The sequence below is a fragment of the Triturus cristatus genome, chromosome 4_1 (genome assembly GCF_964204655.1).
Source record: "Triturus cristatus chromosome 4_1, aTriCri1.1, whole genome shotgun sequence".
Taxonomy (NCBI): Eukaryota; Metazoa; Chordata; class Amphibia; order Caudata; family Salamandridae; genus Triturus; species Triturus cristatus.
Window position 1 is genome coordinate 123013128 of NC_140585.1, and position 22606 is coordinate 123035733.

The window sequence follows — 22606 nt, forward strand, 5'->3', positions numbered from 1 at the left end:
CTAGGTGTAGTTAAGGCATCAGTTAGGAGTGAACTGAACACTCATGTTATGGGCAATTAGACTTAAAATAAAGTGTGGACAGCAGTAACGTTACTTTTGAAATGTGATGCTGAGTGAGCACACAGGGGAATTAGCTCAAATGGTAGAGCGCTCGCTTAGCATGCGAGAGGTAGCGGGATCGATGCCCGCATTCTCCATTCTAAAATTTGCATACATTTTACTTTTTAACTTGTAATTGCCATGGTTGTTGCAGAGTAAGAACAGAAAAGTCACAGATGGCTTTCAAATTTGGTGTCATTATAACAACTAAAGTGGTTTAATCAAAAGTGTTTAGGTATTCTATAGCACGTGAGAGGAATTTGATTTCTTATGCAATCTCAAAATGAAAATTTCACACCTTCCATTTTCATTTCGTCTTATTTAACTTGACATTCTTTCCTCTGAAGGATGTATAAAAGTGAAGTTCCTTGCAAAACAAGAGCAGAGGAATATCCAGAAACGGTTTTCCTTAATAAAAAATGATGAGTCTGCATACCATATTTAAGTGGGAGCCCGGCTAGCTCAGTCGGTAGAGCATGAGACTCTTAATCTCAGGGTCGTGGCTTCGAGCCCCACGTTGGGCGAAAACGAGTATTTTTTGCTGGATGATAGCATTGGCTCTCATAATATGGTGATTAATCTTGCATTAGACATGCACTAACTCCTAAAAATTGTATCTCCCTTGGTTACTCATTCATGAGAAATGTATCTCCAAGATTAGGTAGGGCCTGAGTCTAGGTTAACATACAGTGATATCACTCCTATTCAAGTACTAAACATGCCAACCTGAAGTGTAAAACATCCCCTAGGTGTAGTTAAGGCATCAGTTAGGAGTGAACTGAACACTCATGTTATGGGCAATTAGACTTAAAATAAAGTGTGGACAGCAGTAACGTTACTTTGGAAATGTGATGCTTAGTGAGCACACAGGGGAATTAGCTCAAATGGTAGAGCGCTCGCTTAGCATGCGAGAGGTAGCGGGATCGATGCCCGCATTCTCCATTCTAAAATTTGCATACATTTTACTTTTTAACTTGTAATTGCCATGGTTGTTGCAGAGTAAGAACAGAAAAGTCACAGATGGCTTTCAAATTTGGTGTCATTATAACAACTAAAGTGGTTTAATCAAAAGTGTTTAGGTATTCTATAGCACGTGAGAGGAATTTGATTTCTTATGCAATCTCAAAATGAAAATTTCACACCTTCCATTTTCATTTCGTCTTATTTTACTTGACATTCTTTCCTCTGAAGGATGTATAAAAGTGAAGTTCCTTGCAAAACAAGAGCAGAGGAATATCCAGAAACGGTTTTCCTTAATAAAAAATGATGAGTCTGCATACCATATTTGAGTGGGAGCCCGGCTAGCTCAGTCGGTAGAGCATGAGACTCTTAATCTCAGGGTCGTGGGTTCGAGCCCCACGTTGGGCGAAAAGGAGTATTTTTTGCTGGATGATTGCATTGGCTCTCATAATATGGTGATTAATCTTGCATTAGACATGCACTAACTCCTAAAAATTGTATCTCCCTTGGTTACTTATTCATGAGAAATGTATCTCCAAGATTAGGTAGGGCCTGAGTCTAGGTTAACATACAGTGATATCACTCCTATTCAAGTACTAAACATGCCAACCTGAAGTGTAAAACATCCCCTAGGTGTAGTTAAGGCATCAGTTAGGAGTGAACTGAACACTCATGTTATGGGCAATTAGACTTAAAATAAAGTGTGGACAGCAGTAACGTTACTTTTGAAATGTGATGCTGAGTGAGCACACAGGGGAATTAGCTCAAATGGTAGAGCGCTCGCTTAGCATGCGAGAGGTAGCGGGATCGATGCCCGCATTCTCCATTCTAAAATTTGCATACATTTTACTTTTTAACTTGTAATTGCCATGGTTGTTGCAGAGTAAGAACAGAAAAGTCACAGATGGCTTTCAAATTTGGTGTCATTATAACAACTAAAGTGGTTTAATCAAAAGTGTTTAGGTATTCTATAGCACGTGAGAGGAATTTGATTTCTTATGCAATCTCAAAATGAAAATTTCACACCTTCCATTTTCATTTCGTCTTATTTAACTTGACATTCTTTCCTCTGAAGGATGTATAAAAGTGAAGTTCCTTGCAAAACAAGAGCAGAGGAATATCCAGAAACGGTTTTCCTTAATAAAAAATGATGAGTCTGCATACCATATTTAAGTGGGAGCCCGGCTAGCTCAGTCGGTAGAGCATGAGACTCTTAATCTCAGGGTCGTGGGTTCGAGCCCCACGTTGGGCGAAAACGAGTATTTTTTGCTGGATGATAGCATTGGCTCTCATAATATGGTGATTAATCTTGCATTAGACATGCACTAACTCCTAAAAATTGTATCTCCCTTGGTTACTCATTCATGAGAAATGTATCTCCAAGATTAGGTAGGGCCTGAGTCTAGGTTAACATACAGTGATATCACTCCTATTCAAGTACTAAACATGCCAACCTGAAGTGTAAAACATCCCCTAGGTGTAGTTAAGGCATCAGTTAGGAGTGAACTGAACACTCATGTTATGGGCAATTAGACTTAAAATAAAGTGTGGACAGCAGTAACGTTACTTTTGAAATGTGATGCTTAGTGAGCACACAGGGGAATTAGCTCAAATGGTAGAGCGCTCGCTTAGCATGCGAGAGGTAGCGGGATCGATGCCCGCATTCTCCATTCTAAAATTTGCAAACATTTTACTTTTTAACTTGTAATTGCCATGGTTGTTGCAGAGTAAGAACAGAAAAGTCACAGATGGCTTTCAAATTTGGTGTCATTATAACAACTAAAGTGGTTTAATCAAAAGTGTTTAGGTATTCTATAGCACGTGAGAGGAATTTGATTTCTTATGCAATCTCAAAATGAAAATTTCACACCTTCCATTTTCATTTCGTCTTATTTTACTTGACATTCTTTCCTCTGAAGGATGTATAAAAGTGAAGTTCCTTGCAAAACAAGAGCAGAGGAATATCCAGAAACGGTTTTCCTTAATAAAAAATGATGAGTCTGCATACCGTATTTGAGTGGGAGCCCGGCTAGCTCAGTCGGTAGAGCATGAGACTCTTAATCTCAGGGTCGTGGGTTCGAGCCCCACGTTGGGCGAAAATGAGTATTTTTTGCTGGATGATTGCATTGGCTCTCATAATATGGTGATTAATCTTGCATTAGACATGCACTAACTCCTAAAAATTGTATCTCCCTTGGTTACTTATTCATGAGAAATGTATCTCCAAGATTAGGTAGGGCCTGAGTCTAGGTTAACATACAGTGATATCACTCCTATTCAAGTACTAAACATGCCAACCTGAAGTGTAAAACATCCCCTAGGTGTAGTTAAGGCATCAGTTAAGAGTGAACTGAACACTCATGTTATGGGCAATTAGACTTAAAATAAAGTGTGGACAGCAGTAACGTTACTTTGGAAATGTGATGCTTAGTGAGCACACAGGGGAATTAGCTCAAATGGTAGAGCGTTCGCTTAGCATGCGAGAGGTAGTGGGATCGATGCCCGCATTCTCCATTCTAAAATTTGCATACATTTTACTTTTTAACTTGTAATTGCCATGGTTGTTGCAGAGTAAGAACAGAAAAGTCACAGATGGCTTTCAAATTTGGTGTCATTATAACAACTAAAGTGGTTTAATCAAAAGTGTTTAGGTATTCTATAGCACGTGAGAGGAATTTGATTTCTTATGCAATCTCAAAATGAAAATTTCACACCTTCCATTTTCATTTCGTCTTATTTTACTTGACATTCTTTCCTCTGAAGGATGTATAAAAGTGAAGTTCCTTGCAAAACAAGAGCAGAGGAATATCCAGAAACGGTTTTCCTTAATAAAAAATGATGAGTCTGCATACCATATTTGAGTGGGAGCCCGGCTAGCTCAGTCGGTAGAGCATGAGACTCTTAATCTCAGGGTCGTGGGTTCGAGCCCCACGTTGGGCGAAAACGAGTATTTTTTGCTGGATGATTGCATTGGCTCTCATAATATGGTGATTAATCTTGCATTAGACATGCACTAACTCCTAAAAATTGTATCTCCCTTGGTTACTTATTCATGAGAAATGTATCTCCAAGATTAGGTAGGGCCTGAGTCTAGGTTAACATACAGTGATATCACTCCTATTCAAGTACTAAACATGCCAACCTGAAGTGTAAAACATCCCCTAGGTGTAGTTAAGGCATCAGTTAGGAGTGAACTGAACACTCATGTTATGGGCAATTAGACTTAAAATAAAGTGTGGACAGCAGTAACGTTACTTTTGAAATGTGATGCTGAGTGAGCACACAGGGGAATTAGCTCAAATGGTAGAGCGCTCGCTTAGCATGCGAGAGGTAGCGGGATCGATGCCCGCATTCTCCATTCTAAAATTTGCATACATTTTACTTTTTAACTTGTAATTGCCATGGTTGTTGCAGAGTAAGAACAGAAAAGTCACAGATGGCTTTCAAATTTGGTGTCATTATAACAACTAAAGTGGTTTAATCAAAAGTGTTTAGGTATTCTATAGCACGTGAGAGGAATTTGATTTCTTATGCAATCTCAAAATGAAAATTTCACACCTTCCATTTTCATTTCGTCTTATTTAACTTGACATTCTTTCCTCTGAAGGATGTATAAAAGTGAAGTTCCTTGCAAAACAAGAGCAGAGGAATATCCAGAAACGGTTTTCCTTAATAAAAAATGATGAGTCTGCATACCATATTTAAGTGGGAGCCCGGCTAGCTCAGTCGGTAGAGCATGAGACTCTTAATCTCAGGGTCGTGGGTTCGAGCCCCACGTTGGGCGAAAACGAGTATTTTTTGCTGGATGATAGCATTGGCTCTCATAATATGGTGATTAATCTTGCATTAGACATGCACTAACTCCTAAAAATTGTATCTCCCTTGGTTACTCATTCATGAGAAATGTATCTCCAAGATTAGGTAGGGCCTGAGTCTAGGTTAACATACAGTGATATCACTCCTATTCAAGTACTAAACATGCCAACCTGAAGTGTAAAACATCCCCTAGGTGTAGTTAAGGCATCAGTTAGGAGTGAACTGAACACTCATGTTATGGGCAATTAGACTTAAAATAAAGTGTGGACAGCAGTAACGTTACTTTTGAAATGTGATGCTTAGTGAGCACACAGGGGAATTAGCTCAAATGGTAGAGCGCTCGCTTAGCATGCGAGAGGTAGCGGGATCGATGCCCGCATTCTCCATTCTAAAATTTGCAAACATTTTACTTTTTAACTTGTAATTGCCATGGTTGTTGCAGAGTAAGAACAGAAAAGTCACAGATGGCTTTCAAATTTGGTGTCATTATAACAACTAAAGTGGTTTAATCAAAAGTGTTTAGGTATTCTATAGCACGTGAGAGGAATTTGATTTCTTATGCAATCTCAAAATGAAAATTTCACACCTTCCATTTTCATTTCGTCTTATTTTACTTGACATTCTTTCCTCTGAAGGATGTATAAAAGTGAAGTTCCTTGCAAAACAAGAGCAGAGGAATATCCAGAAACGGTTTTCCTTAATAAAAAATGATGAGTCTGCATACCGTATTTGAGTGGGAGCCCGGCTAGCTCAGTCGGTAGAGCATGAGACTCTTAATCTCAGGGTCGTGGGTTCGAGCCCCACGTTGGGCGAAAATGAGTATTTTTTGCTGGATGATTGCATTGGCTCTCATAATATGGTGATTAATCTTGCATTAGACATGCACTAACTCCTAAAAATTGTATCTCCCTTGGTTACTTATTCATGAGAAATGTATCTCCAAGATTAGGTAGGGCCTGAGTCTAGGTTAACATACAGTGATATCACTCCTATTCAAGTACTAAACATGCCAACCTGAAGTGTAAAACATCCCCTAGGTGTAGTTAAGGCATCAGTTAAGAGTGAACTGAACACTCATGTTATGGGCAATTAGACTTAAAATAAAGTGTGGACAGCAGTAACGTTACTTTGGAAATGTGATGCTTAGTGAGCACACAGGGGAATTAGCTCAAATGGTAGAGCGTTCGCTTAGCATGCGAGAGGTAGTGGGATCGATGCCCGCATTCTCCATTCTAAAATTTGCATACATTTTACTTTTTAACTTGTAATTGCCATGGTTGTTGCAGAGTAAGAACAGAAAAGTCACAGATGGCTTTCAAATTTGGTGTCATTATAACAACTAAAGTGGTTTAATCAAAAGTGTTTAGGTATTCTATAGCACGTGAGAGGAATTTGATTTCTTATGCAATCTCAAAATGAAAATTTCACACCTTCCATTTTCATTTCGTCTTATTTTACTTGACATTCTTTCCTCTGAAGGATGTATAAAAGTGAAGTTCCTTGCAAAACAAGAGCAGAGGAATATCCAGAAACGGTTTTCCTTAATAAAAAATGATGAGTCTGCATACCATATTTGAGTGGGAGCCCGGCTAGCTCAGTCGGTAGAGCATGAGACTCTTAATCTCAGGGTCGTGGGTTCGAGCCCCACGTTGGGCGAAAACGAGTATTTTTTGCTGGATGATTGCATTGGCTCTCATAATATGGTGATTAATCTTGCATTAGACATGCACTAACTCCTAAAAATTGTATCTCCCTTGGTTACTTATTCATGAGAAATGTATCTCCAAGATTAGGTAGGGCCTGAGTCTAGGTTAACATACAGTGATATCACTCCTATTCAAGTACTAAACATGCCAACCTGAAGTGTAAAACATCCCCTAGGTGTAGTTAAGGCATCAGTTAGAAGTGAACTGAACACTCATGTTATGGGCAATTAGACTTAAAATAAAGTGTGGACAGCAGTAACGTTACTTTTGAAATGTGATGCTGAGTGAGCACACAGGGGAATTAGCTCAAATGGTAGAGCGCTCGCTTAGCATGCGAGAGGTAGCGGGATCGATGCCCGCATTCTCCATTCTAAAATTTGCATACATTTTACTTTTTAACTTGTAATTGCCATGGTTGTTGCAGAGTAAGAACAGAAAAGTCACAGATGGCTTTCAAATTTGGTGTCATTATAACAACTAAAGTGGTTTAATCAAAAGTGTTTAGGTATTCTATAGCACGTGAGAGGAATTTGATTTCTTATGCAATCTCAAAATGAAAATTTCACACCTTCCATTTTCATTTCGTCTTATTTTACTTGACATTCTTTCCTCTGAAGGATGTATAAAAGTGAAGTTCCTTGCAAAACAAGAGCAGAGGAATATCCAGAAACAGTTTTCCTTAATAAAAAATGATGAGTCTGCATACCATATTTAAGTGGGAGCCCGGCTAGCTCAGTCGGTAGAGCATGAGACTCTTAATCTCAGGGTCGTGGGTTCGAGCCCCACGTTGGGCGAAAACGAGTATTTTTTGCTGGATGATAGCATTGGCTCTCATAATATGGTGATTAATCTTGCATTAGACATGCACTAACTCCTAAAAATTGTATTTCCCTTGGTTACTCATTCATGAGAAATGTATCTCCAAGATTAGGTAGGGCCTGAGTCTAGGTTAACATACAGTGATATCACTCCTATTCAAGTACTAAACATGCCAACCTGAAGTGTAAAACATCACCTAGGTGTAGTTAAGGCATCAGTTAGGAGTGAACTGAACACTCATGTTATGGGCAATTAGACTTAAAATAAAGTGTGGACAGCAGTAACGTTACTTTTGAAATGTGATGCTGAGTGAGCACACAGGGGAATTAGCTCAAATGGTAGAGCGCTCGCTTCGCATGCGAGAGGTAGCAGGATCGATGCCCGCATTCTCCATTCTAAAATTTGCATACATTTTACTTTTTACCTTGTAATTGCCATGGTTGTTGCAGAGTAAGAACAGAAAAGTCACAGATGGCTTTCAAATTTGGTGTCATTATAACAACTAAAGTGGTTTAATCAAAAGTGTTTAGGTATTCTATAGCACGTGAGAGGAATTTGATTTCTTATGCAATCTCAAAATGAAAATTTCACACCTTCCATTTTCATTTCGTCTTATTTTACTTGACATTCTTTCCTCTGAAGGATGTATAAAAGTGAAGTTCCTTGCAAAACAAGAGCAGAGGAATATCCAGAAACGGTTTTCCTTAATAAAAAATGATGAGTCTGCATACCGTATTTGAGTGGGAGCCCGGCTAGCTCAGTCGGTAGAGCATGAGACTCTTAATCTCAGGGTCGTGGGTTCGAGCCCCACGTTGGGCGAAAATGAGTATTTTTTGCTGGATGATTGCATTGGCTCTCATAATATGGTGATTAATCTTGCATTAGACATGCACTAACTCCTAAAAATTGTATCTCCCTTGGTTACTTATTCATGAGAAATGTATCTCCAAGATTAGGTAGGGCCTGAGTCTAGGTTAACATACAGTGATATCACTCCTATTCAAGTACTAAACATGCCAACCTGAAGTGTAAAACATCCCCTAGGTGTAGTTAAGGCATCAGTTAAGAGTGAACTGAACACTCATGTTATGGGCAATTAGACTTAAAATAAAGTGTGGACAGCAGTAACGTTACTTTGGAAATGTGATGCTTAGTGAGCACACAGGGGAATTAGCTCAAATGGTAGAGCGTTCGCTTAGCATGCGAGAGGTAGTGGGATCGATGCCCGCATTCTCCATTCTAAAATTTGCATACATTTTACTTTTTAACTTGTAATTGCCATGGTTGTTGCAGAGTAAGAACAGAAAAGTCACAGATGGCTTTCAAATTTGGTGTCATTATAACAACTAAAGTGGTTTAATCAAAAGTGTTTAGGTATTCTATAGCACGTGAGAGGAATTTGATTTCTTATGCAATCTCAAAATGAAAATTTCACACCTTCCATTTTCATTTCGTCTTATTTTACTTGACATTCTTTCCTCTGAAGGATGTATAAAAGTGAAGTTCCTTGCAAAACAAGAGCAGAGGAATATCCAGAAACGGTTTTCCTTAATAAAAAATGATGAGTCTGCATACCATATTTGAGTGGGAGCCCGGCTAGCTCAGTCGGTAGAGCATGAGACTCTTAATCTCAGGGTCGTGGGTTCGAGCCCCACGTTGGGCGAAAACGAGTATTTTTTGCTGGATGATTGCATTGGCTCTCATAATATGGTGATTAATCTTGCATTAGACATGCACTAACTCCTAAAAATTGTATCTCCCTTGGTTACTTATTCATGAGAAATGTATCTCCAAGATTAGGTAGGGCCTGAGTCTAGGTTAACATACAGTGATATCACTCCTATTCAAGTACTAAACATGCCAACCTGAAGTGTAAAACATCCCCTAGGTGTAGTTAAGGCATCAGTTAGGAGTGAACTGAACACTCATGTTATGGGCAATTAGACTTAAAATAAAGTGTGGACAGCAGTAACGTTACTTTTGAAATGTGATGCTGAGTGAGCACACAGGGGAATTAGCTCAAATGGTAGAGCGCTCGCTTAGCATGCGAGAGGTAGCGGGATCGATGCCCGCATTCTCCATTCTAAAATTTGCATACATTTTACTTTTTAACTTGTAATTGCCATGGTTGTTGCAGAGTAAGAACAGAAAAGTCACAGATGGCTTTCAAATTTGGTGTCATTATAACAACTAAAGTGGTTTAATCAAAAGTGTTTAGGTATTCTATAGCACGTGAGAGGAATTTGATTTCTTATGCAATCTCAAAATGAAAATTTCACACCTTCCATTTTCATTTCGTCTTATTTAACTTGACATTCTTTCCTCTGAAGGATGTATAAAAGTGAAGTTCCTTGCAAAACAAGAGCAGAGGAATATCCAGAAACGGTTTTCCTTAATAAAAAATGATGAGTCTGCATACCATATTTAAGTGGGAGCCCGGCTAGCTCAGTCGGTAGAGCATGAGACTCTTAATCTCAGGGTCGTGGGTTCGAGCCCCACGTTGGGCGAAAACGAGTATTTTTTGCTGGATGATAGCATTGGCTCTCATAATATGGTGATTAATCTTGCATTAGACATGCACTAACTCCTAAAAATTGTATCTCCCTTGGTTACTCATTCATGAGAAATGTATCTCCAAGATTAGGTAGGGCCTGAGTCTAGGTTAACATACAGTGATATCACTCCTATTCAAGTACTAAACATGCCAACCTGAAGTGTAAAACATCCCCTAGGTGTAGTTAAGGCATCAGTTAGGAGTGAACTGAACACTCATGTTATGGGCAATTAGACTTAAAATAAAGTGTGGACAGCAGTAACGTTACTTTTGAAATGTGATGCTTAGTGAGCACACAGGGGAATTAGCTCAAATGGTAGAGCGCTCGCTTAGCATGCGAGAGGTAGCGGGATCGATGCCCGCATTCTCCATTCTAAAATTTGCAAACATTTTACTTTTTAACTTGTAATTGCCATGGTTGTTGCAGAGTAAGAACAGAAAAGTCACAGATGGCTTTCAAATTTGGTGTCATTATAACAACTAAAGTGGTTTAATCAAAAGTGTTTAGGTATTCTATAGCACGTGAGAGGAATTTGATTTCTTATGCAATCTCAAAATGAAAATTTCACACCTTCCATTTTCATTTCGTCTTATTTTACTTGACATTCTTTCCTCTGAAGGATGTATAAAAGTGAAGTTCCTTGCAAAACAAGAGCAGAGGAATATCCAGAAACGGTTTTCCTTAATAAAAAATGATGAGTCTGCATACCGTATTTGAGTGGGAGCCCGGCTAGCTCAGTCGGTAGAGCATGAGACTCTTAATCTCAGGGTCGTGGGTTCGAGCCCCACGTTGGGCGAAAATGAGTATTTTTTGCTGGATGATTGCATTGGCTCTCATAATATGGTGATTAATCTTGCATTAGACATGCACTAACTCCTAAAAATTGTATCTCCCTTGGTTACTTATTCATGAGAAATGTATCTCCAAGATTAGGTAGGGCCTGAGTCTAGGTTAACATACAGTGATATCACTCCTATTCAAGTACTAAACATGCCAACCTGAAGTGTAAAACATCCCCTAGGTGTAGTTAAGGCATCAGTTAAGAGTGAACTGAACACTCATGTTATGGGCAATTAGACTTAAAATAAAGTGTGGACAGCAGTAACGTTACTTTGGAAATGTGATGCTTAGTGAGCACACAGGGGAATTAGCTCAAATGGTAGAGCGTTCGCTTAGCATGCGAGAGGTAGTGGGATCGATGCCCGCATTCTCCATTCTAAAATTTGCATACATTTTACTTTTTAACTTGTAATTGCCATGGTTGTTGCAGAGTAAGAACAGAAAAGTCACAGATGGCTTTCAAATTTGGTGTCATTATAACAACTAAAGTGGTTTAATCAAAAGTGTTTAGGTATTCTATAGCACGTGAGAGGAATTTGATTTCTTATGCAATCTCAAAATGAAAATTTCACACCTTCCATTTTCATTTCGTCTTATTTTACTTGACATTCTTTCCTCTGAAGGATGTATAAAAGTGAAGTTCCTTGCAAAACAAGAGCAGAGGAATATCCAGAAACGGTTTTCCTTAATAAAAAATGATGAGTCTGCATACCATATTTGAGTGGGAGCCCGGCTAGCTCAGTCGGTAGAGCATGAGACTCTTAATCTCAGGGTCGTGGGTTCGAGCCCCACGTTGGGCGAAAACGAGTATTTTTTGCTGGATGATTGCATTGGCTCTCATAATATGGTGATTAATCTTGCATTAGACATGCACTAACTCCTAAAAATTGTATCTCCCTTGGTTACTTATTCATGAGAAATGTATCTCCAAGATTAGGTAGGGCCTGAGTCTAGGTTAACATACAGTGATATCACTCCTATTCAAGTACTAAACATGCCAACCTGAAGTGTAAAACATCCCCTAGGTGTAGTTAAGGCATCAGTTAGAAGTGAACTGAACACTCATGTTATGGGCAATTAGACTTAAAATAAAGTGTGGACAGCAGTAACGTTACTTTTGAAATGTGATGCTGAGTGAGCACACAGGGGAATTAGCTCAAATGGTAGAGCGCTCGCTTAGCATGCGAGAGGTAGCGGGATCGATGCCCGCATTCTCCATTCTAAAATTTGCATACATTTTACTTTTTAACTTGTAATTGCCATGGTTGTTGCAGAGTAAGAACAGAAAAGTCACAGATGGCTTTCAAATTTGGTGTCATTATAACAACTAAAGTGGTTTAATCAAAAGTGTTTAGGTATTCTATAGCACGTGAGAGGAATTTGATTTCTTATGCAATCTCAAAATGAAAATTTCACACCTTCCATTTTCATTTCGTCTTATTTTACTTGACATTCTTTCCTCTGAAGGATGTATAAAAGTGAAGTTCCTTGCAAAACAAGAGCAGAGGAATATCCAGAAACAGTTTTCCTTAATAAAAAATGATGAGTCTGCATACCATATTTAAGTGGGAGCCCGGCTAGCTCAGTCGGTAGAGCATGAGACTCTTAATCTCAGGGTCGTGGGTTCGAGCCCCACGTTGGGCGAAAACGAGTATTTTTTGCTGGATGATAGCATTGGCTCTCATAATATGGTGATTAATCTTGCATTAGACATGCACTAACTCCTAAAAATTGTATTTCCCTTGGTTACTCATTCATGAGAAATGTATCTCCAAGATTAGGTAGGGCCTGAGTCTAGGTTAACATACAGTGATATCACTCCTATTCAAGTACTAAACATGCCAACCTGAAGTGTAAAACATCACCTAGGTGTAGTTAAGGCATCAGTTAGGAGTGAACTGAACACTCATGTTATGGGCAATTAGACTTAAAATAAAGTGTGGACAGCAGTAACGTTACTTTTGAAATGTGATGCTGAGTGAGCACACAGGGGAATTAGCTCAAATGGTAGAGCGCTCGCTTCGCATGCGAGAGGTAGCAGGATCGATGCCCGCATTCTCCATTCTAAAATTTGCATACATTTTACTTTTTACCTTGTAATTGCCATGGTTGTTGCAGAGTAAGAACAGAAAAGTCACAGATGGCTTTCAAATTTGGTGTCATTATAACAACTAAAGTGGTTTAATCAAAAGTGTTTAGGTATTCTATAGCACGTGAGAGGAATTTGATTTCTTATGCAATCTCAAAATGAAAATTTCACACCTTCCATTTTCATTTCGTCTTATTTTACTTGACATTCTTTCCTCTGAAGGATGTATAAAAGTGAAGTTCCTTGCAAAACAAGAGCAGAGGAATATCCAGAAACGGTTTTCCTTAATAAAAAATGATGAGTCTGCATACCGTATTTGAGTGGGAGCCCGGCTAGCTCAGTCGGTAGAGCATGAGACTCTTAATCTCAGGGTCGTGGGTTCGAGCCCCACGTTGGGCGAAAATGAGTATTTTTTGCTGGATGATTGCATTGGCTCTCATAATATGGTGATTAATCTTGCATTAGACATGCACTAACTCCTAAAAATTGTATCTCCCTTGGTTACTTATTCATGAGAAATGTATCTCCAAGATTAGGTAGGGCCTGAGTCTAGGTTAACATACAGTGATATCACTCCTATTCAAGTACTAAACATGCCAACCTGAAGTGTAAAACATCCCCTAGGTGTAGTTAAGGCATCAGTTAAGAGTGAACTGAACACTCATGTTATGGGCAATTAGACTTAAAATAAAGTGTGGACAGCAGTAACGTTACTTTGGAAATGTGATGCTTAGTGAGCACACAGGGGAATTAGCTCAAATGGTAGAGCGTTCGCTTAGCATGCGAGAGGTAGCGGGATCGATGCCCGCATTCTCCATTCTAAAATTTGCATACATTTTACTTTTTAACTTGTAATTGCCATGGTTGTTGCAGAGTAAGAACAGAAAAGTCACAGATGGCTTTCAAATTTGGTGTCATTATAACAACTAAAGTGGTTTAATCAAAAGTGTTTAGGTATTCTATAGCACTTGAGAGGAATTTGATTTCTTATGCAATCTCAAAATGAAAATTTCACACCTTCCATTTTCATTTCGTCTTATTTTACTTGACATTCTTTCCTCTGAAGGATGTATAAAAGTGAAGTTCCTTGCAAAACAAGAGCAGAGGAATATCCAGAAACGGTTTTCCTTAATAAAAAATGATGAGTCTGCATACCATATTTGAGTGGGAGCCCGGCTAGCTCAGTCGGTAGAGCATGAGACTCTTAATCTCAGGGTCGTGGGTTCAAGCCCCACGTTGGGCGAAAACGAGTATTTTTTGCTGGATGATTGCATTGGCTCTCATAATATGGTGATTAATCTTGCATTAGACATGCACTAACTCCTAAAAATTGTATCTCCCTTGGTTACTTATTCATGAGAAATGTATCTCCAAGATTAGGTAGGGCCTGAGTCTAGGTTAACATACAGTGATATCACTTCTATTCAAGTACTAAACATGCCAACCTGAAGTGTAAAACATCCCCTAGGTGTAGTTAAGGCATCAGTTAGAAGTGAACTGAACACTCATGTTATGGGCAATTAGACTTAAAATAAAGTGTGGACAGCAGTAACGTTACTTTTGAAATGTGATGCTGAGTGAGTACACAGGGGAATTAGCTCAAATGGTAGAGCGCTCGCTTAGCATGCGAGAGGTAGCGGGATCGATGCCCGCATTCTCCATTCTAAAATTTGCATACATTTTACTTTTTAACTTGTAATTGCCATGGTTGTTGCAGAGTAAGAACAGAAAAGTCACAGATGGCTTTCAAATTTGGTGTCATTATAACAACTAAAGTGGTTTAATCAAAAGTGTTTAGGTATTCTATAGCACGTGAGAGGAATTTGATTTCTTATGCAATCTCAAAATGAAAATTTCACACCTTCCATTTTCATTTCGTCTTATTTTACTTGACATTCTTTCCTCTGAAGGATGTATAAAAGTGAAGTTCCTTGCAAAACAAGAGCAGAGGAATATCCAGAAACAGTTTTCCTTAATAAAAAATGATGAGTCTGCATACCATATTTAAGTGGGAGCCCGGCTCGCTCAGTCGGTAGAGCATGAGACTCTTAATCTCAGGGTCGTGGGTTCGAGCCCCACGTTGGGCGAAAACGAGTATTTTTTGCTGGATGATAGCATTGGCTCTCATAATATGGTGATTAATCTTGCATTAGACATGCTCTAACTCCTAAAAATTGTATCTCCCTTGGTTACTCATTCATGAGAAATGTATCTCCAAGATTAGGTAGGGCCTGAGTCTAGGTTAACATACAGTGATATCACTCCTATTCAAGTACTAAACATGCCAACCTGAAGTGTAAAACATCACCTAGGTGTAGTTAAGGCATCAGTTAGGAGTGAACTGAACACTCATGTTATGGGCAATTAGACTTAAAATAAAGTGTGGACAGCAGTAACGTTACTTTTGAAATGTGATGCTGAGTGAGCACACAGGGGAATTAGCTCAAATGGTAGAGCGCTCGCTTCGCATGCGAGAGGTAGCGGGATCGATGCCCGCATTCTCCATTCTAAAATTTGCATACATTTTACTTTTTAACTTGTAATTGCCATGGTTGTTGCAGAGTAAGAACAGAAAAGTCACAGATGGCTTTCAAATTTGGTGTCATTATAACAACTAAAGTGGTTTAATCAAAAGTGTTTAGGTATTCTATAGCACGTGAGAGGAATTTGATTTCTTATGCAATCTCAAAATGAAAATTTCACACCTTCCATTTTCATTTCGTCTTATTTTACTTGACATTCTTTCCTCTGAAGGATGTATAAAAGTGAAGTTCCTTGCAAAACAAGAGCAGAGGAATATCCAGAAACAGTTTTCCTTAATAAAAAATGATGAGTCTGCATACCATATTTAAGTGGGAGCCCGGCTAGCTCAGTCGGTAGAGCATGAGACTCTTAATCTCAGGGTCGTGGGTTCGAGCCCCACGTTGGGCGAAAACGAGTATTTTTTGCTGGATGATAGCATTGGCTCTCATAATATGGTGATTAATCTTGCATTAGACATGCACTAACTCCTAAAAATTGTATCTCCCTTGGTTACTCATTCATGAGAAATGTATCTCCAAGATTAGGTAGGGCCTGAGTCTAGGTTAACATACAGTGATATCACTCCTATTCAAGTACTAAACATGCCAACCTGAAGTGTAAAACATCCCCTAGGTGTAGTTAAGGCATCAGTTAGGAGTGAACTGAACACTCATGTTATGGGCAATTAGACTTAAAATAAAGTGTGGACAGCAGTAACGTTACTTTGGAAATGTGATGCTTAGTGAGCACACAGGGGAATTAGCTCAAATGGTAGAGCGCTCGCTTAGCATGCGAGAGGTAGCGGGATCGATGCCCGCATTCTCCATTCTAAAATTTGCATACATTTTACTTTTTAACTTGTAATTGCCATGGTTGTTGCAGAGTAAGAACAGAAAAGTCACAGATGGCTTTCAAATTTGGTGTCATTATAACAACTAAAGTGGTTTAATCAAAAGTGTTTAGGTATTCTATAGCACGTGAGAGGAATTTGATTTCTTATGCAATCTCAAAATGAAAATTTCACACCTTCCATTTTCATTTCGTCTTATTTTACTTGACATTCTTTCCTCTGAAGGATGTATAAAAGTGAAGTTCCTTGCAAAACAAGAGCAGAGGAATATCCAGAAACGGTTTTCCTTAATAAAAAATGATGAGTCTGCATACCATATTTGAGTGGGAGCCCGGCTAGCTCAGTCGGTAGAGCATGAGACTCTTAATCTCAGGGTCGTGGGTTCGAGCCCCAAGTTGGGCGAAAACGAGTATTTTTTGCTGGATGATTGCATTGGCTCTCATAATATGGTGATTAATCTTGCATTAGACATGCACTAACTCCTAAAAATTGTATCTCCCTTGGTTACTTATTCATGAGAAATGTATCTCCAAGATTAGGTAGGGCCTGAGTCTAGGTTAACATACAGTGATATCACTCCTATTCAAGTACTAAACATGCCAACCTGAAGTGTAAAACATCCCCTAGGTGTAGTTAAGGCATCAGTTAGGAGTGAACTGAACACTCATGTTATGGGCAATTAGACTTAAAATAAAGTGTGGACAGCAGTAACGTTACTTTTGAAATGTGATGCTGAGTGAGCACACAGGGGAATTAGCTCAAATGGTAGAGCGCTCGCTTAGCATGCGAGAGGTAGCGGGATCGATGCCCGCATTCTCCATTCTAAAATTTGCATACATTTTACTTTTTAACTTGTAATTGCCATGGTTGTTGCAGAGTAAGAACAGAAAAGTCACAGATGGCTTTCAAATTTGGTGTCATTATAACAACTAAAGTGGTTTAATCAAAAGTGTTTAGGTATTCTATAGCACGTGAGAGGAATTTGATTTCTTATGCAATCTCAAAATGAAAATTTCACACCTTCCATTTTCATTTCGTCTTATTTAACTTGACATTCTTTCCTCTGAAGGATGTATAAAAGTGAAGTTCCTTGCAAAACAAGAGCAGAGGAATATCCAGAAACGGTTTTCCTTAATAAAAAATGATGAGTCTGCATACCATATTTAAGTGGGAGCCCGGCTAGCTCAGTCGGTAGAGCATGAGACTCTTAATCTCAGGGTCGTGGGTTCGAGCCCCACGTTGGGCGAAAACGAGTATTTTTTGCTGGATGATAGCATTGGCTCTCATAATATGGTGATTAATCTTGCATTAGACATGCACTAACTCCTAAAAATTGTATCTCCCTTGGTTACTCATTCATGAGAAATGTATCTCCAAGATTAGGTAGGGCCTGAGTCTAGGTTAACATACAGTGATATCACTCCTATTCAAGTACTAAACATGCCAACCTGAAGTGTAAAACATCCCCTAGGTGTAGTTAAGGCATCAGTTAGGAGTGAACTGAACACTCATGTTATGGGCAATTAGACTTAAAATAAAGTGTGGACAGCAGTAACGTTACTTTTGAAATGTGATGCTTAGTGAGCACACAGGGGAATTAGCTCAAATGGTAGAGCGCTCGCTTAGCATGCGAGAGGTAGCGGGATCGATGCCCGCATTCTCCATTCTAAAATTTGCAAACATTTTACTTTTTAACTTGTAATTGCCATGGTTGTTGCAGAGTAAGAACAGAAAAGTCACAGATGGCTTTCAAATTTGGTGTCATTATAACAACTAAAGTGGTTTAATCAAAAGTGTTTAGGTATTCTATAGCACGTGAGAGGAATTTGATTTCTTATGCAATCTCAAAATGAAAATTTCACACCTTCCATTTTCATTTCGTCTTATTTTACTTGACATTCTTTCCTCTGAAGGATGTATAAAAGTGAAGTTCCTTGCAAAACAAGAGCAGAGGAATATCCAGAAACGGTTTTCCTTAATAAAAAATGATGAGTCTGCATACCGTATTTGAGTGGGAGCCCGGCTAGCTCAGTCGGTAGAGCATGAGACTCTTAATCTCAGGGTCGTGGGTTCGAGCCCCACGTTGGGCGAAAATGAGTATTTTTTGCTGGATGATTGCATTGGCTCTCATAATATGGTGATTAATCTTGCATTAGACATGCACTAACTCCTAAAAATTGTATCTCCCTTGGTTACTTATTCATGAGAAATGTATCTCCAAGATTAGGTAGGGCCTGAGTCTAGGTTAACATACAGTGATATCACTCCTATTCAAGTACTAAACATGCCAACCTGAAGTGTAAAACATCCCCTAGGTGTAGTTAAGGCATCAGTTAAGAGTGAACTGAACACTCATGTTATGGGCAATTAAACTTAAAATAAAGTGTGGACAGCAGTAACGTTACTTTGGAAATGTGATGCTTAGTGAGCACACAGGGGAATTAGCTCAAATGGTAGAGCGTTCGCTTAGCATGCGAGAGGTAGTGGGATCGATGCCCGCATTCTCCATTCTAAAATTTGCATACATTTTACTTTTTAACTTGTAATTGCCATGGTTGTTGCAGAGTAAGAACAGAAAAGTCACAGATGGCTTTCAAATTTGGTGTCATTATAACAACTAAAGTGGTTTAATCAAAAGTGTTTAGGTATTCTATAGCACGTGAGAGGAATTTGATTTCTTATGCAATCTCAAAATGAAAATTTCACACCTTCCATTTTCATTTCGTCTTATTTTACTTGACATTCTTTCCTCTGAAGGATGTATAAAAGTGAAGTTCCTTGCAAAACAAGAGCAGAGGAATATCCAGAAACGGTTTTCCTTAATAAAAAATGATGAGTCTGCATACCATATTTGAGTGGGAGCCCGGCTAGCTCAGTCGGTAGAGCATGAGACTCTTAATCTCAGGGTCGTGGGTTCGAGCCCCACGTTGGGCGAAAACGAGTATTTTTTGCTGGATGATTGCATTGGCTCTCATAATATGGTGATTAATCTTGCATTAGACATGCACTAACTCCTAAAAATTGTATCTCCCTTGGTTACTTATTCATGAGAAATGTATCTCCAAGATTAGGTAGGGCCTGAGTCTAGGTTAACATACAGTGATATCACTCCTATTCAAGTACTAAACATGCCAACCTGAAGTGTAAAACATCCCCTAGGTGTAGTTAAGGCATCAGTTAGGAGTGAACTGAACACTCATGTTATGGGCAATTAGACTTAAAATAAAGTGTGGACAGCAGTAACGTTACTTTTGAAATGTGATGCTGAGTGAGCACACAGGGGAATTAGCTCAAATGGTAGAGCGCTCGCTTAGCATGCGAGAGGTAGCGGGATCGATGCCCGCATTCTCCATTCTAAAATTTGCATACATTTTACTTTTTAACTTGTAATTGCCATGGTTGTTGCAGAGTAAGAACAGAAAAGTCACAGATGGCTTTCAAATTTGGTGTCATTATAACAACTAAAGTGGTTTAATCAAAAGTGTTTAGGTATTCTATAGCACGTGAGAGGAATTTGATTTCTTATGCAATCTCAAAATGAAAATTTCACACCTTCCATTTTCATTTCGTCTTATTTAACTTGACATTCTTTCCTCTGAAGGATGTATAAAAGTGAAGTTCCTTGCAAAACAAGAGCAGAGGAATATCCAGAAACGGTTTTCCTTAATAAAAAATGATGAGTCTGCATACCATATTTAAGTGGGAGCCCGGCTAGCTCAGTCGGTAGAGCATGAGACTCTTAATCTCAGGGTCGTGGGTTCGAGCCCCACGTTGGGCGAAAACGAGTATTTTTTGCTGGATGATAGCATTGGCTCTCATAATATGGTGATTAATCTTGCATTAGACATGCACTAACTCCTAAAAATTGTATCTCCCTTGGTTACTCATTCATGAGAAATGTATCTCCAAGATTAGGTAGGGCCTGAGTCTAGGTTAACATACAGTGATATCACTCCTATTCAAGTACTAAACATGCCAACCTGAAGTGTAAAACATCCCCTAGGTGTAGTTAAGGCATCAGTTAGGAGTGAACTGAACACTCATGTTATGGGCAATTAGACTTAAAATAAAGTGTGGACAGCAGTAACGTTACTTTTGAAATGTGATGCTTAGTGAGCACACAGGGGAATTAGCTCAAATGGTAGAGCGCTCGCTTAGCATGCGAGAGGTAGCGGGATCGATGCCCGCATTCTCCATTCTAAAATTTGCAAACATTTTACTTTTTAACTTGTAATTGCCATGGTTGTTGCAGAGTAAGAACAGAAAAGTCACAGATGGCTTTCAAATTTGGTGTCATTATAACAACTAAAGTGGTTTAATCAAAAGTGTTTAGGTATTCTATAGCACGTGAGAGGAATTTGATTTCTTATGCAATCTCAAAATGAAAATTTCACACCTTCCATTTTCATTTCGTCTTATTTTACTTGACATTCTTTCCTCTGAAGGATGTATAAAAGTGAAGTTCCTTGCAAAACAAGAGCAGAGGAATATCCAGAAACGGTTTTCCTTAATAAAAAATGATGAGTCTGCATACCGTATTTGAGTGGGAGCCCGGCTAGCTCAGTCGGTAGAGCATGAGACTCTTAATCTCAGGGTCGTGGGTTCGAGCCCCACGTTGGGCGAAAATGAGTATTTTTTGCTGGATGATTGCATTGGCTCTCATAATATGGTGATTAATCTTGCATTAGACATGCACTAACTCCTAAAAATTGTATCTCCCTTGGTTACTTATTCATGAGAAATGTATCTCCAAGATTAGGTAGGGCCTGAGTCTAGGTTAACATACAGTGATATCACTCCTATTCAAGTACTAAACATGCCAACCTGAAGTGTAAAACATCCCCTAGGTGTAGTTAAGGCATCAGTTAAGAGTGAACTGAACACTCATGTTATGGGCAATTAGACTTAAAATAAAGTGTGGACAGCAGTAACGTTACTTTGGAAATGTGATGCTTAGTGAGCACACAGGGGAATTAGCTCAAATGGTAGAGCGTTCGCTTAGCATGCGAGAGGTAGTGGGATCGATGCCCGCATTCTCCATTCTAAAATTTGCATACATTTTACTTTTTAACTTGTAATTGCCATGGTTGTTGCAGAGTAAGAACAGAAAAGTCACAGATGGCTTTCAAATTTGGTGTCATTATAACAACTAAAGTGGTTTAATCAAAAGTGTTTAGGTATTCTATAGCACGTGAGAGGAATTTGATTTCTTATGCAATCTCAAAATGAAAATTTCACACCTTCCATTTTCATTTCGTCTTATTTTACTTGACATTCTTTCCTCTGAAGGATGTATAAAAGTGAAGTTCCTTGCAAAACAAGAGCAGAGGAATATCCAGAAACGGTTTTCCTTAATAAAAAATGATGAGTCTGCATACCATATTTGAGTGGGAGCCCGGCTAGCTCAGTCGGTAGAGCATGAGACTCTTAATCTCAGGGTCGTGGGTTCGAGCCCCACGTTGGGCGAAAACGAGTATTTTTTGCTGGATGATTGCATTGGCTCTCATAATATGGTGATTAATCTTGCATTAGACATGCACTAACTCCTAAAAATTGTATCTCCCTTGGTTACTTATTCATGAGAAATGTATCTCCAAGATTAGGTAGGGCCTGAGTCTAGGTTAACATACAGTGATATCACTCCTATTCAAGTACTAAACATGCCAACCTGAAGTGTAAAACATCCCCTAGGTGTAGTTAAGGCATCAGTTAGAAGTGAACTGAACACTCATGTTATGGGCAATTAGACTTAAAATAAAGTGTGGACAGCAGTAACGTTACTTTTGAAATGTGATGCTGAGTGAGCACACAGGGGAATTAGCTCAAATGGTAGAGCGCTCGCTTAGCATGCGAGAGGTAGCGGGATCGATGCCCGCATTCTCCATTCTAAAATTTGCATACATTTTACTTTTTAACTTGTAATCGCCATGGTTGTTGCAGAGTAAGAACAGAAAAGTCACAGATGGCTTTCAAATTTGGTGTCATTATAACAACTAAAGTGGTTTAATCAAAAGTGTTTAGGTATTCTATAGCACGTGAGAGGAATTTGATTTCTTATGCAATCTCAAAATGAAAATTTCACACCTTCCATTTTCATTTCGTCTTATTTTACTTGACATTCTTTCCTCTGAAGGATGTATAAAAGTGAAGTTCCTTGCAAAACAAGAGCAGAGGAATATCCAGAAACAGTTTTCCTTAATAAAAAATGATGAGTCTGCATACCATATTTAAGTGGGAGCCCGGCTAGCTCAGTCGGTAGAGCATGAGACTCTTAATCTCAGGGTCGTGGGTTCGAGCCCCACGTTGGGCGAAAACGAGTATTTTTTGCTGGATGATAGCATTGGCTCTC

The 22606-nt window shown here is 38.9% G+C and overlaps 40 non-coding genes across 40 annotated transcripts; all 40 read left to right on the plus strand.

The window, feature by feature from the left end:
- The first annotated feature begins 124 nt into the window (after positions 1 to 124).
- TRNAA-AGC (transfer RNA alanine (anticodon AGC)) lies at positions 125 to 197 on the plus strand. The gene has a single exon. It is a non-coding gene; the product is annotated as a tRNA-Ala (tRNA).
- A 771-nt stretch (positions 198 to 968) lies between these two features.
- Positions 969 to 1041, plus strand: TRNAA-AGC (transfer RNA alanine (anticodon AGC)). The gene has a single exon. It is a non-coding gene; the product is annotated as a tRNA-Ala (tRNA).
- A 353-nt stretch (positions 1042 to 1394) lies between these two features.
- Positions 1395 to 1467, plus strand: TRNAK-CUU (transfer RNA lysine (anticodon CUU)). Its single transcript has one exon. It is a non-coding gene; the product is annotated as a tRNA-Lys (tRNA).
- A 345-nt stretch (positions 1468 to 1812) lies between these two features.
- On the plus strand, positions 1813 to 1885 carry TRNAA-AGC (transfer RNA alanine (anticodon AGC)). Its single transcript has one exon. It is a non-coding gene; the product is annotated as a tRNA-Ala (tRNA).
- Positions 1886 to 2238: 353 nt separating this feature from the next.
- TRNAK-CUU (transfer RNA lysine (anticodon CUU)) lies at positions 2239 to 2311 on the plus strand. The gene has a single exon. It is a non-coding gene; the product is annotated as a tRNA-Lys (tRNA).
- Positions 2312 to 2656: 345 nt separating this feature from the next.
- Positions 2657 to 2729, plus strand: TRNAA-AGC (transfer RNA alanine (anticodon AGC)). The gene has a single exon. It is a non-coding gene; the product is annotated as a tRNA-Ala (tRNA).
- A 353-nt stretch (positions 2730 to 3082) lies between these two features.
- TRNAK-CUU (transfer RNA lysine (anticodon CUU)) lies at positions 3083 to 3155 on the plus strand. Its single transcript has one exon. It is a non-coding gene; the product is annotated as a tRNA-Lys (tRNA).
- Positions 3156 to 3926: 771 nt separating this feature from the next.
- Positions 3927 to 3999, plus strand: TRNAK-CUU (transfer RNA lysine (anticodon CUU)). Its single transcript has one exon. It is a non-coding gene; the product is annotated as a tRNA-Lys (tRNA).
- Positions 4000 to 4344: 345 nt separating this feature from the next.
- Positions 4345 to 4417, plus strand: TRNAA-AGC (transfer RNA alanine (anticodon AGC)). Its single transcript has one exon. It is a non-coding gene; the product is annotated as a tRNA-Ala (tRNA).
- Positions 4418 to 4770: 353 nt separating this feature from the next.
- On the plus strand, positions 4771 to 4843 carry TRNAK-CUU (transfer RNA lysine (anticodon CUU)). The gene has a single exon. It is a non-coding gene; the product is annotated as a tRNA-Lys (tRNA).
- A 345-nt stretch (positions 4844 to 5188) lies between these two features.
- Positions 5189 to 5261, plus strand: TRNAA-AGC (transfer RNA alanine (anticodon AGC)). The gene has a single exon. It is a non-coding gene; the product is annotated as a tRNA-Ala (tRNA).
- A 353-nt stretch (positions 5262 to 5614) lies between these two features.
- Positions 5615 to 5687, plus strand: TRNAK-CUU (transfer RNA lysine (anticodon CUU)). Its single transcript has one exon. It is a non-coding gene; the product is annotated as a tRNA-Lys (tRNA).
- Positions 5688 to 6458: 771 nt separating this feature from the next.
- TRNAK-CUU (transfer RNA lysine (anticodon CUU)) lies at positions 6459 to 6531 on the plus strand. Its single transcript has one exon. It is a non-coding gene; the product is annotated as a tRNA-Lys (tRNA).
- Positions 6532 to 6876: 345 nt separating this feature from the next.
- Positions 6877 to 6949, plus strand: TRNAA-AGC (transfer RNA alanine (anticodon AGC)). Its single transcript has one exon. It is a non-coding gene; the product is annotated as a tRNA-Ala (tRNA).
- A 353-nt stretch (positions 6950 to 7302) lies between these two features.
- Positions 7303 to 7375, plus strand: TRNAK-CUU (transfer RNA lysine (anticodon CUU)). The gene has a single exon. It is a non-coding gene; the product is annotated as a tRNA-Lys (tRNA).
- Positions 7376 to 8146: 771 nt separating this feature from the next.
- On the plus strand, positions 8147 to 8219 carry TRNAK-CUU (transfer RNA lysine (anticodon CUU)). Its single transcript has one exon. It is a non-coding gene; the product is annotated as a tRNA-Lys (tRNA).
- Positions 8220 to 8990: 771 nt separating this feature from the next.
- TRNAK-CUU (transfer RNA lysine (anticodon CUU)) lies at positions 8991 to 9063 on the plus strand. The gene has a single exon. It is a non-coding gene; the product is annotated as a tRNA-Lys (tRNA).
- A 345-nt stretch (positions 9064 to 9408) lies between these two features.
- TRNAA-AGC (transfer RNA alanine (anticodon AGC)) lies at positions 9409 to 9481 on the plus strand. Its single transcript has one exon. It is a non-coding gene; the product is annotated as a tRNA-Ala (tRNA).
- Positions 9482 to 9834: 353 nt separating this feature from the next.
- Positions 9835 to 9907, plus strand: TRNAK-CUU (transfer RNA lysine (anticodon CUU)). The gene has a single exon. It is a non-coding gene; the product is annotated as a tRNA-Lys (tRNA).
- A 345-nt stretch (positions 9908 to 10252) lies between these two features.
- On the plus strand, positions 10253 to 10325 carry TRNAA-AGC (transfer RNA alanine (anticodon AGC)). The gene has a single exon. It is a non-coding gene; the product is annotated as a tRNA-Ala (tRNA).
- Positions 10326 to 10678: 353 nt separating this feature from the next.
- Positions 10679 to 10751, plus strand: TRNAK-CUU (transfer RNA lysine (anticodon CUU)). Its single transcript has one exon. It is a non-coding gene; the product is annotated as a tRNA-Lys (tRNA).
- A 771-nt stretch (positions 10752 to 11522) lies between these two features.
- TRNAK-CUU (transfer RNA lysine (anticodon CUU)) lies at positions 11523 to 11595 on the plus strand. Its single transcript has one exon. It is a non-coding gene; the product is annotated as a tRNA-Lys (tRNA).
- Positions 11596 to 11940: 345 nt separating this feature from the next.
- TRNAA-AGC (transfer RNA alanine (anticodon AGC)) lies at positions 11941 to 12013 on the plus strand. The gene has a single exon. It is a non-coding gene; the product is annotated as a tRNA-Ala (tRNA).
- Positions 12014 to 12366: 353 nt separating this feature from the next.
- Positions 12367 to 12439, plus strand: TRNAK-CUU (transfer RNA lysine (anticodon CUU)). Its single transcript has one exon. It is a non-coding gene; the product is annotated as a tRNA-Lys (tRNA).
- A 771-nt stretch (positions 12440 to 13210) lies between these two features.
- On the plus strand, positions 13211 to 13283 carry TRNAK-CUU (transfer RNA lysine (anticodon CUU)). Its single transcript has one exon. It is a non-coding gene; the product is annotated as a tRNA-Lys (tRNA).
- A 1189-nt stretch (positions 13284 to 14472) lies between these two features.
- TRNAA-AGC (transfer RNA alanine (anticodon AGC)) lies at positions 14473 to 14545 on the plus strand. The gene has a single exon. It is a non-coding gene; the product is annotated as a tRNA-Ala (tRNA).
- A 1197-nt stretch (positions 14546 to 15742) lies between these two features.
- On the plus strand, positions 15743 to 15815 carry TRNAK-CUU (transfer RNA lysine (anticodon CUU)). The gene has a single exon. It is a non-coding gene; the product is annotated as a tRNA-Lys (tRNA).
- A 345-nt stretch (positions 15816 to 16160) lies between these two features.
- On the plus strand, positions 16161 to 16233 carry TRNAA-AGC (transfer RNA alanine (anticodon AGC)). Its single transcript has one exon. It is a non-coding gene; the product is annotated as a tRNA-Ala (tRNA).
- Positions 16234 to 17004: 771 nt separating this feature from the next.
- TRNAA-AGC (transfer RNA alanine (anticodon AGC)) lies at positions 17005 to 17077 on the plus strand. Its single transcript has one exon. It is a non-coding gene; the product is annotated as a tRNA-Ala (tRNA).
- Positions 17078 to 17430: 353 nt separating this feature from the next.
- TRNAK-CUU (transfer RNA lysine (anticodon CUU)) lies at positions 17431 to 17503 on the plus strand. Its single transcript has one exon. It is a non-coding gene; the product is annotated as a tRNA-Lys (tRNA).
- Positions 17504 to 17848: 345 nt separating this feature from the next.
- On the plus strand, positions 17849 to 17921 carry TRNAA-AGC (transfer RNA alanine (anticodon AGC)). The gene has a single exon. It is a non-coding gene; the product is annotated as a tRNA-Ala (tRNA).
- A 353-nt stretch (positions 17922 to 18274) lies between these two features.
- Positions 18275 to 18347, plus strand: TRNAK-CUU (transfer RNA lysine (anticodon CUU)). Its single transcript has one exon. It is a non-coding gene; the product is annotated as a tRNA-Lys (tRNA).
- A 771-nt stretch (positions 18348 to 19118) lies between these two features.
- TRNAK-CUU (transfer RNA lysine (anticodon CUU)) lies at positions 19119 to 19191 on the plus strand. Its single transcript has one exon. It is a non-coding gene; the product is annotated as a tRNA-Lys (tRNA).
- Positions 19192 to 19536: 345 nt separating this feature from the next.
- On the plus strand, positions 19537 to 19609 carry TRNAA-AGC (transfer RNA alanine (anticodon AGC)). Its single transcript has one exon. It is a non-coding gene; the product is annotated as a tRNA-Ala (tRNA).
- Positions 19610 to 19962: 353 nt separating this feature from the next.
- On the plus strand, positions 19963 to 20035 carry TRNAK-CUU (transfer RNA lysine (anticodon CUU)). The gene has a single exon. It is a non-coding gene; the product is annotated as a tRNA-Lys (tRNA).
- A 345-nt stretch (positions 20036 to 20380) lies between these two features.
- Positions 20381 to 20453, plus strand: TRNAA-AGC (transfer RNA alanine (anticodon AGC)). Its single transcript has one exon. It is a non-coding gene; the product is annotated as a tRNA-Ala (tRNA).
- A 353-nt stretch (positions 20454 to 20806) lies between these two features.
- TRNAK-CUU (transfer RNA lysine (anticodon CUU)) lies at positions 20807 to 20879 on the plus strand. The gene has a single exon. It is a non-coding gene; the product is annotated as a tRNA-Lys (tRNA).
- A 771-nt stretch (positions 20880 to 21650) lies between these two features.
- TRNAK-CUU (transfer RNA lysine (anticodon CUU)) lies at positions 21651 to 21723 on the plus strand. The gene has a single exon. It is a non-coding gene; the product is annotated as a tRNA-Lys (tRNA).
- A 345-nt stretch (positions 21724 to 22068) lies between these two features.
- Positions 22069 to 22141, plus strand: TRNAA-AGC (transfer RNA alanine (anticodon AGC)). The gene has a single exon. It is a non-coding gene; the product is annotated as a tRNA-Ala (tRNA).
- A 353-nt stretch (positions 22142 to 22494) lies between these two features.
- On the plus strand, positions 22495 to 22567 carry TRNAK-CUU (transfer RNA lysine (anticodon CUU)). The gene has a single exon. It is a non-coding gene; the product is annotated as a tRNA-Lys (tRNA).
- Positions 22568 to 22606: the final 39 nt, after the last annotated feature.